This window comes from Homarus americanus, unplaced genomic scaffold, assembly GCF_018991925.1.
Source record: "Homarus americanus isolate GMGI-L3 unplaced genomic scaffold, GMGI_Hamer_2.0 scaffold59495, whole genome shotgun sequence".
Classification (NCBI taxonomy): domain Eukaryota; kingdom Metazoa; phylum Arthropoda; class Malacostraca; order Decapoda; family Nephropidae; genus Homarus; species Homarus americanus.
Window position 1 is genome coordinate 2,886,785 of NW_024732415.1, and position 10,491 is coordinate 2,897,275.

Consider the following 10,491-nt stretch of genomic DNA (forward strand, 5'->3'; position numbering starts at 1 on the left):
ACTCTATCTGGACGTACGCTCGTAACGTCTATAACGCCACATAAAAAAATAATCTTCAATTCACAACAATGTTAAAGGAGACTCTTATAATATTCTATATAGCGCTGATGTATACGATATTATTTTTTATTTATCGTATATATTGCACAGTACACTTAATAAGAACGCAGTCTTCCCGGCGAGGTAGGGGACTGGGTTATCTTATTGTACGAGTATACTGGTTATTGTGAATTCAACAATAATAAGTCCTGGTTCGCTTGACTATGTTGGAACAACCCTTGGGTAGATTATCATCCTGCCAAGGTGGTGGAGTAACCCACTAGCTGCTCAACACTAAGAACCAGTGTATCAGCACCTGCCGGCCACCATAGCAGCAAGTAACTTGTATGAATACAAATATATATAACCTAATGTGGTAATTTCCTCTGCCTCCGTGATAAGGCCCTGGGTGTGTGTGTGTGTGTGCCAACACAAGTGTGGCCGCCACACAGTCTCATAAGATCCTACACTTCATTTTTCGTGTAATTCTACACATTATATATTCAAAAATTCAGTTTATAATTTACTCTAAATAGGTTGTGATTTGTGTATCTAATTTCGCATCGGTAGAAATTAATGTACAACTGGATATCAATATAATAACTTACAAATTTCAACGCAATATTCCATAACAATATTACCAAACACTGTATAAAAATTTTTTTCGGACAAAATCGCCAACAGACAATAATTACTTCAAGATATTGACCAGTTAGCGATGGACAACTTAAGAGATGTTGTCCAAAAGGCAGTACAGTATACAATTATTACGTGGATATAAGTCAAGAGGGATTATCCTGGGTACATCACCTCGACTCGGCCTCCTTGTGCCACAGGCCGTAGAGGACATCATGTTGACTCAGCTGAAGATTCTCAAGAGTCCCTAAGTTATTTTTGTCCTCAAATCTAAATGTATGAGAATCAGTCTTACTTACTGTCGATTCTTTTAAGCTCATACCTTAAATTTCCCCCTAATTGGAGGTACAAGAATCCATCAAACTCATAGTCTCAACACTGCAGCTAAAATCTCACTGAGACTCTAAGATGCGATTCGTATCCTCAGCGGTAAAGACAAATCTATTAATGTGATCATCTTAGAGAATCAAATGACTGTTCCCTGACATGACCTCAATGACCCAGAGGTTGACATGAGATGAGAAGACGTGTTGTTCAGGTGACGTCAGGTTATTATGTTAATCTCTGCACTTCGGGATAAAGGTCACGACATGATATTAAGCAAATGAGGTCAGGTCACTGTATAATTGGAGGCGAATGATAGATAGGCGATGTGTATATTTACTGTATTTGCCTCAGAAAAGAGAGAGAAAAGAGAGAGAGAGAGAGAGAGAGAGAGAGAGAGAGAGAGAGAGAGAGAGAATATAGTTAATATCATGATCAATCAAGATAGTCCGCCTTTACATTACATCTAATCACACGTCAACAAACAGACATGCGATATCAACATTATCCCACCAAGTTCACTGAACACCATAATAATACTCACATTCGCTTTTGTAAACATCAACAATGCTTCTCTCTGTAGCTGTGAGATGGTTCAATGGAGCTTCAGTGTTGTTCGAACTTTCGCATAATTGTTTGTCCGAAGCTTTTCAAAGCCAGCGTGATCCAAACAAGACCTAGTTTGATCCGACAAAGCCAGTATGTGATGGGTTTGATCCTTAGGCCGAAGCGCTTCACCCGTTCAGGTATTCAGTGATGATATTGTCAACACACAGAGGAGGTTACAACCTATTTATCTGAGGTGTTTCGAACCTTCGTAACGTCCGTGTTCGAGATCAGTTCGAACCTTTTTCTCTTGTCAGTTGTGAAGCTGTGTTATATCATTTAGGGTAAATATATATAACCTCATAGAGTTTCTGTTATTTTTTTTGCCAGCAAGTGGAAAATAATTCAGAAGAAAATACGGGCAGTTGACAAGAGCATCAGTTCATCCCGCATCTTTCCCGAATATAAATCAATTGACCACAACACGCACATGTACTAGTGACGTAATGAAGTCTATTAAATGGGGAAGATTTTGCTCATAGATGGCTTGAGTAAATCCCTTCTGAGTATCCTGTAGGGCCATGAATTGAGGTGAGCTGAGACACTATAAAAGAGCTAGTAAACACAGGGCCAGACACACTTCACACTGTTTCACTCTTGCGGCTCACAGTCTAGTGCTCACTCCCTTTTGTGTGACCTCTAAGCGAACTGAGGCCAACAAGTTCTCCATGAACCGGTGAGCTGTGGATGAAACATGAGTCGTTTCGTCGAATGTTAAGGAAAATAACACAATTTCCCTCGATTTTTGTTTCATTGACCAAATCACCAACTCTAGACTGCACTGTCATATTTTTTAGCCAAATGTTTTAATTTATTGTTGACTGTATCCTTTCTACGTGACGTATTGCTCTAACACCCACCATTATTGTATGTGATGTGTTCCCTCTCCTCCTACCCAGTAAATTAATATCTCTAACTCTTATTCTCTCTATATATCTCTCTTTCTCTCCCCTCTTTTCTCTTAACATCTTACCAGTAGACTCCTCCCTAAACATTCACAGTACCTCTCTATCTCTTACACATCTCTACTCACAATGTTTACCAGTTCCCCTCTACCTAAACATTCAACAGTCACCCATTTAATATACAATAACCACATCGCTTTTCTATAAACTCAGCTCTTAATTACTACAGACACTTCTCCTTCCCCAGTCACTTAACACTTAAGATCTTTAATGTAAAAACCTTGATCCTCTCATTCTTCTCTCCCTCTTCTCACGCTGCACTTCCCCAAATACACTCTCTGTTTCTGTCACAATTCTCTCAGTCAGTAACTCTACCTCACAGCTCCCCTGGTATACTCAGCAGTTATTCAGTTCTAATATTTACACTCAGTCTCATCATCTTCCCTGTATATACAGAGGGACTATACACGGTCTGTCCTGTGATGCTCTTCTCTCTGTCATACACGGCCAAGCCATCACTATTCCACTTCCTATCCTTAACAATTCTATGGTGTGTGTGTGTGTGTGTGTGTGTGTGTGTGTTCACCTTTGACCCTAGCAAAATTATTTCTTTGGAAGACCTAAATAAGATAATATTTTCTTTTAATACCATATATCTAAAAATGGTCTAAGTCCTTTAAAAGACCTAAAAAAAAAAACAGGTAGAAGATAAAAGAGGCGTCGTGGAGTATTGGACCAAGACACAAGCTTCCCAGGTTTCAAATTAATTAACCAAGACCTGAAGGAGTGACGATTAATTGTGAACTGTTTGTGGCAAGAAGAAGAAGAAGAAGAAGAAGAAGAAGAAGAAGAAGAAGAAGAAGAAGAAAGACAAGAGGAACAAGATAATGACGAAGAAGAAGAAGAAGAAGAAGAAGAAGAAGAAGAAGAAGAAGAAGAAAGACAAGAGGAACAAGATGATGACGAAGAAGAAGAAGAAGAAGAAGAAGAAGAAGAAGAAGAAGAAGAAGAAGAAGAAAGACAAGAGGAACAAGATGATGACGAAGAAGAAGAAGAAGAAGAAGAAGAAGAAGAAGAAGAAGAAGAAGAAGAAGAAGAAGAAGAAAGACAAGAGGAACAAGATGATGACGAAGAAGAAGAAGAAGAAGACACGCCTACCATTATGCAGGCAACACTGTGACGAGAAATTTGTGATATAATGAAATGTAAATAACTCAGAAACTTTAAATAAACGACAAATGGAACGAGACAACAAAATGTAAGAGGATAAATAGAGGAATAAGAGAGGGATAATTAGGAGAGAAATAATATACAAAACATAGGAGAGCTGGGAGAGGAAGGTGTTAGATGGAAAAGAGAGATGAAGGAAAATAAATGAAAGAAAAAAGGAGATGAAAGAAATAGATTGATAAGAGAAGTAGATACGTGATAGAAGTAGATGAAAAAAGAAGTAGATAAGAATGAAACTTAGACAAACGACAGAAACAGATAGAAGGCAGAGAAAGATAGATAAATGAGGAAGATGGATAGAAGAGAGAGATTAAAGAAAGATAGGGAGTAAGAGAGAAAGTAAATGAAAATAAATACAAGGGAAAGATAGACAGGAAATATAGAAAAGAAGACAATGTGAAAGAAATGAAGAAGATGGAATTAATATTAATGTAAATAGAAGAAAATTAAATAATATAGAACAGGCAGAAATGGAAATAAATGTATATATTATTGATGAATGATGCACCTGTACCTCTGAGACTACACACACACTGCTACTACTACTTTGCTGTCACTCGGAATAAAGTATGACGATCATCCAGCTATAATACAATGATATGAGTTATTAAGGATGTCACCTTCGTAGGTGAGTTCTGAGGTGATTAAAAAGGCCGATACGGGACCGTCAGGGTCGTCCACAGATGTTGCATGCGTGGAGGGCTACATCTAGTGCGGGAGGGGCGGTGGCAGTATCTTTTCAGTGTTGGCGCTTGTTTCCCTCGGTTTGCAGTCGGGCTAACTAGAAAAAGTATTGACACCTTCTCGTGTGGTGCTCTTCCAAGCGTTACGATGTGGAGTAATCGTCTCCGATTTGGCACTTTTTCAGGTTTGTCTTAAGACTATCCTTATACCTTTTCAGTTGCCCGCCAGCGTTACGTTTACTATTCGTTAGGTGACTGTAAAGTAGCTGCTTTGGCAGTCTACTGTCGTCCATGCGGGTAACATGGCCAGTCCAGTGTAATTGTTCATGGATAATGGCAGCCTCGGTGCTCCTGCAGTTGGTGTCAGCGAGAATACTGGCATTTGTTCTCTTGTGTTCTAAGCGAACTCGGAGGATGGAACGTAGACTACGTTAGTGAAAGTTTTCAAGTGCCTTGAGGTGCCTCCTGTATGTGACCCATGTCTCGCTGCCATATAGCAGGGTGGGGAGGACCACTGCTCGATATACGTGCAACTTAATAGATAATTTCAGCTCCCTACCATACACCACCTCAGACTACCATAGACTACCGTAGACTACGTCAGACTACCATAGACTACCGTAGACTACCTCAGACTACCATAGACTACCATAAACTTCTACAGACTACCAGAGACTACCATAGACACCTTCAGACTACCCCAGACTACCAGAGACTATCTCAGACTATCAAATAATACCATAGACTACCAAGCAGTCAACTAAAGACAGAGACACAGACGGTTAATCGATAAATAAATAGCTAGACAGAAATACAGATAAATAAAGAAAAGGACGAATAGAGAGGAAGGAAGATTGACAGACAGTTGGACAGACATATAGACAGAGGGAACAGTTATATACTCGCCTCGCTGACAAGAATGAGGAGTTGGCGACATTGCTGAGTGTTGATCGTGGCCATTCAGGTCTTGCCTCCCTCCCTCCGTCGACCTTCTCTCCTTCCCTCCCTCCCTCCTTCATCCTTTCCTCCTCCCTTCCTCCCTCGCCCCTCCAGCCATTCCCTATTCCCCTCTATCATTTCCTCTTCTTCCCTCCCATTTCTTTCCCTTATCCCTCACTCACCCCTTCCCTCCTCTCTTCTCCATATTCCATCCCTTCTCATTTCCCTATTCTTCTTTCCTCCCTCAGTCCCTTCTTCACTCCTCCTCTCCCCATTCCTTTTCGTTTGCTCTCTTCTTCTTCCCCCTTCATCCTCTTCTTTCGTTTTGATTCTACTTTCTCTCCCCCTCCCTCTCCTCTCCATTTTCCCCTCACTTGCTCTTCCTCCCTTCTCCCCTTCATATTCAAATTCTTCCCCCTGTGGTACCTCCTCCTCCTCCTTCCTCCAGGGCCTGACTCAATAAAGTCGCCCAGGTCTTACGCTCCAGTGTAGCTACGAGAGGAAGAGGAGAAGAGGAAGGAGGTGGAGGAAAGGGAGGGTGAAGAGGAGGGGAAGAGGGAGGAGGAGGAGGAGGAGGAGGATAATAATAATAATAATAATAATAATAATAATAATAATAATAATAATAATAATAATAATAATAATAATAATAATAATAATAATAATAATAATAATAATAATAATAATAATAATAATAATAATAATAATAATAATAATAATAATAATGATAATAATAATAATAACAATAATAATAATAATAATAATAATAATAATAATAATAATAATAATAATAATAATAATAATAATAATAAATACTTGAGACATTTTAGAGAGATAGAGAGACCTTGAGGATCTCTTTCCCTCTCTCCTCGCCTCCTTTTCTCTCTGTCTCTCTCTTTAATCTTCTTACTCCCTTCCTCCTGCAAGAGACGCGGGAGAATCAGAGAGAGAGAGAGAGAGAGAGAGAGAGAGAGAGAGGTGAGGAGGGAGGGAGGGAGGGAGGGAGGGAGGTTTCCGAGGGTAAAGTTATGTGTTTAAAATTAGTCTATCCTCTGGGAATGCAAGAGGAGGGAGAGGAGGAAGAGGGAGGAAGGAAGGGAGGAAGGGAGGGAGAAAGAGGGAGAAAGAAAAGGGAGGAGGAAGGGAGGGAGGAAAGGGGGGAGGGAGGAAGGGAGTTTTGTGTGGGTAAAAAAAGGTAAATACGACATTATATTTATTTTATTCACCACTAAGATGTATCGCACTATCATCTCCTTCCACTAATAACACACACATCAACATACACTTATTACAAACACGTACTCAACAAAACAACTGGGAAGCCATGTTCACCTCTCACCAACACACACACACACACACACACACACACACACACACACACACACACACACACACACACACACACACACACACACACACACACACACACACACTGCTGCTTCCTGGCTGTCCATCTCCCTCACTACTACAGCATCCTTCACACCATCTTGTTGGTTCAGCCTCTCTCCTTCCTTCCTCTCTCTTTCCATCTATACATCTCTGAATTGTTTCATCTTTTTTTCTATTATTATTATTATTATTATTATTATTATTGTGTGTGTGTGTGTGTGTGTGTGTGTGTGTGTGTGTGTGTGTGTGTGTGTGTGTGTGTGTGTGTGTGTGTGTGTGTGTGTGTGTGTGTGTGTGTGTGTGTGTGTGTGTGTGTGTGTGTGTGTGTGTGTGTGTGTGTGTGTGTGTGTGTGTGTGTGTGTGTGTGTGTGTGTTATTGTGTGTGTATTATTATACTTGTAAATAAAACGCTTGGAGTCATGAGCAGGGAAACAGAGGAGTCATGAAGGGTTGACCAAAACAGTTGAAGAAACATTAAACAATAACCCCACTTGACACAGAATCTGAACCTCTGTATGAGTAACAATAAGTAAGTAGATTCCACCTAATAGAGTTTAGAATAATAAGTGAGAATAATGAATAAGAGAAACAAATGACAAAATAAATATGTAGGTAAGAATTCATACAAGTTGAGTCGATAAGAGGTAAGAGAACACAGAAAAGCCCCATGACAATTTCTTTCAGGTCTTCTCGTATTACACAATTGGGTCCCTCACTCAGTAATCTAATTTCACCTCCGTCAATTTCTATAGACTTGTTGAACATCTTGTGTTGCTATGAAGGTCTGTCTGTGTGTCTTTGTCTCTGTCTTTGTCTGTATGTCTTTGTCTTTGTCTGTATGTCTTTGTCTTTGTCTCTGTCTTTGTCTTTGTCTGTATGTCTTTGTCTTTCTAAATTTTAGCTCTTTTTTTTATTTTTCTCACTTACTCAATCTCTCTTTCTTTCCCCAAAATATATTATTATTATTATTATTATTATTATTATTATTATTATTATTATTATTATTATTATTATTATTATTATTATTATTATTATTATTATTATTATTATTATTATTATTATTATTATTATTATTATTATTATTATTATTATTATTATTATTATTATTATTATTATTATTATTATTATTATTATTATTATTATTATTATTATTAGCAGTAGTAGTAGTAGTAGTAGTAGTAGTAGTATTATTTACATTTTAACACTCGTCTGGCCCACATAACACACACACATTATCTTTCCCATGGTTTATTGGCAATAGTCTTACACTCTGCAACCAGATCGATTCTTCCACAGGTGATGAAGTAGTGGCTGTAAAATTCACCACCCGGGATGACAAATATTACAGACGAGTGGATACGGCGGTCTACTTCTGTCCTAAGTATCGCTAGTTCGAACCTAGGGAACTTTTATTCTACCAGGCTATAAATGGGGCCTTAAATATGCATGTTGGGAAGTGAAACCTAACCTAACCTAACCAAACCTAACCTAACCTAGCCAAACCTAACCTAACCTAACCAAACCTAACCTAACCCAACAATTGATAAACCCCTAAAAATACCTTAATGGGAAACTCGTTAACTTACATACGTGGTTATAGTGAACTTGTGATTACAGGTATAAGTACATTACAATACACACGAGTACAGAAAGTAGTGAATTATATCTCAAGGTAAATAAAAAGGCTTGTTACTTACCTCCATATGGGTAGTTAATCACCTTGTTGGATACGGTAACAAAAAACATAGTAATTTTGATTTGTTACCGAGGTTGGTTTTTCTCGTTAGATAAACAAACGAGCTCGTTAAGCTAGCGAATGAGGGGAAACAGTTTGAGCTCATCAAGAGAATGAACAAACTCGTTAATCCTGTGAAAAGGCGACTCTCTCTCTTTCTCTCTCTCCTTACTTCCTTCATTCCCTCTTCCTCTCTCTTTATCAGTCTCTCTCATCCCCCCTTTCTCTCTCTCTGTTATCCTCACCCCTTCACCTCTCTCTCCCTCCATTACTCCCGTCTCTCTCCGTCTGTCTGTCTGTCTCTTTTTTCTCTCGCTCCGTCTCTCTCTCTCTCTCTCTCTCTCTCTCTCTCTCTCTCTCTCTCTCTCAGCTTTAACCACTCAGCCACTCATTTGCATATTAAGTCGCCAAAGACACAAGCGTTGAGTCTTACTTCATATATGAGAGTTAAAGTGCGGGAATGAACCTTTTTTTTCGTTCACTTCTTTCATTTTCCTTCACATGCATGACTTTAATGGGGTGAACGTCTTATTTTTTCTTTCAATTTATTCAATTTTTTCACAAGACTGGCTTAAAGGGGTGATTGAACCTTCATCTTCTTCCATTTCTTTCATTTTCTTTCACATTATCGATTTAGAGTGAGCGAATAAACGTTTTATTTCTTTCAGGGGAGCAGCTTGAATGAAGTGTAATTTCTTTCACTTCTTTCGTTTTTAGATGACTGGCTAAAGAAGCAAGAATAAACCTTTTTTCTTTAATTACTTCAGTTTAGAAATGAATGAACTTTTTTTTTTTATTTCATTTGTTAAATTGAAAAATAAATTAACAATTTTCTTTCATCTGACGAAATTAAGGGTGAATGAAGTAATAATTTTCTCTGTATTTTTATTTCTTTCACTTATGGATTTTTGGTATGAATGAATGCACTTTCATTCATTTTGTTGCCTGAGATGTGGATGATTTTTTTTTTCTTTCATACATCTAACTCAAACCACGAATGAACTTTAAGCTTCTTTCAATTGCAAGATCAATGCGTTTTCCTTTTATCTGATCAATGTAAAAATTAATTGAAGTTTTTCGTTTATTTATGAAATTTTAAATCAACAAATAATATTTTTTCTTTCATTTGTATAATCAAACTGCGTGAATGAACCTTCTTTTCCATCACTTCTTTCATTTATTACATTTCATTCTTTTTTAGCTGCACGAATGAACTTTTTTCTGACGTAACATAAAGATCATCTATGATTGGCTTTAGCTCTGACGTAACACCAAGACCACCCCTGATTGGTTATTACCTCTTACGTAACAACAACACCACCCCTGATTGGTTATTACCTCCAACTAACGCAAGTCTAATACGTCACTTCTCGACTCTTGGTAATGACGTCACAACAAGGGTACCACTGATTTATTCATATCTCTCACACACAATAAACTAAGACCAACACTGATTGGTTCTCAAAAGTGACGTCACCAACCCCTCGGCGAATCAGCAATGAGGAAGACCGATCCAGGTATGTAAGGGGTGTTAGTTTGTTACCACGGAAAATGTACTTGCCTCGAGGAGTGAAAAAGTGAATTCGTTTTTTTTACTGATGTAACGAGGTAAATAAGAGAGCATTTAGTGGCTGGCAGGTACTTTGTTGTCTGTAATGAGAAGTTTGACTATTTTTAGTATACTCACTCATTAACTTCTGAAAAACAAAACGTTACAGGAATTAAAGCATTAAATCTAGATAATTAGGTAAAAATATTGTATTATTATTATTATTATTATTATTATTATTATTATTATTATTATTATTATTATTATTATTATTATTATTATTATTATTATTATTATTATTATTATTATTATTATTATTATTATTATTATTATTATTATTATTATTATTATTATTATTATTATTATTATTATTATTATTATTATTATTATTATTATTATTATTATTACCTAAGATTCGCGTATAATAACTTTACTAACAAACTTGTCTTTTTTTTT

The 10,491-nt window shown here is 37.4% G+C and overlaps 1 protein-coding gene across 1 annotated transcript in view; it reads left to right on the forward strand.

Moving 5' to 3' along the window:
• Positions 1 to 10,491, forward strand: part of LOC121868604 — a 223,696-nt gene that overhangs the window by 74,295 nt on the left and 138,910 nt on the right. The window lies entirely within an intron of this gene.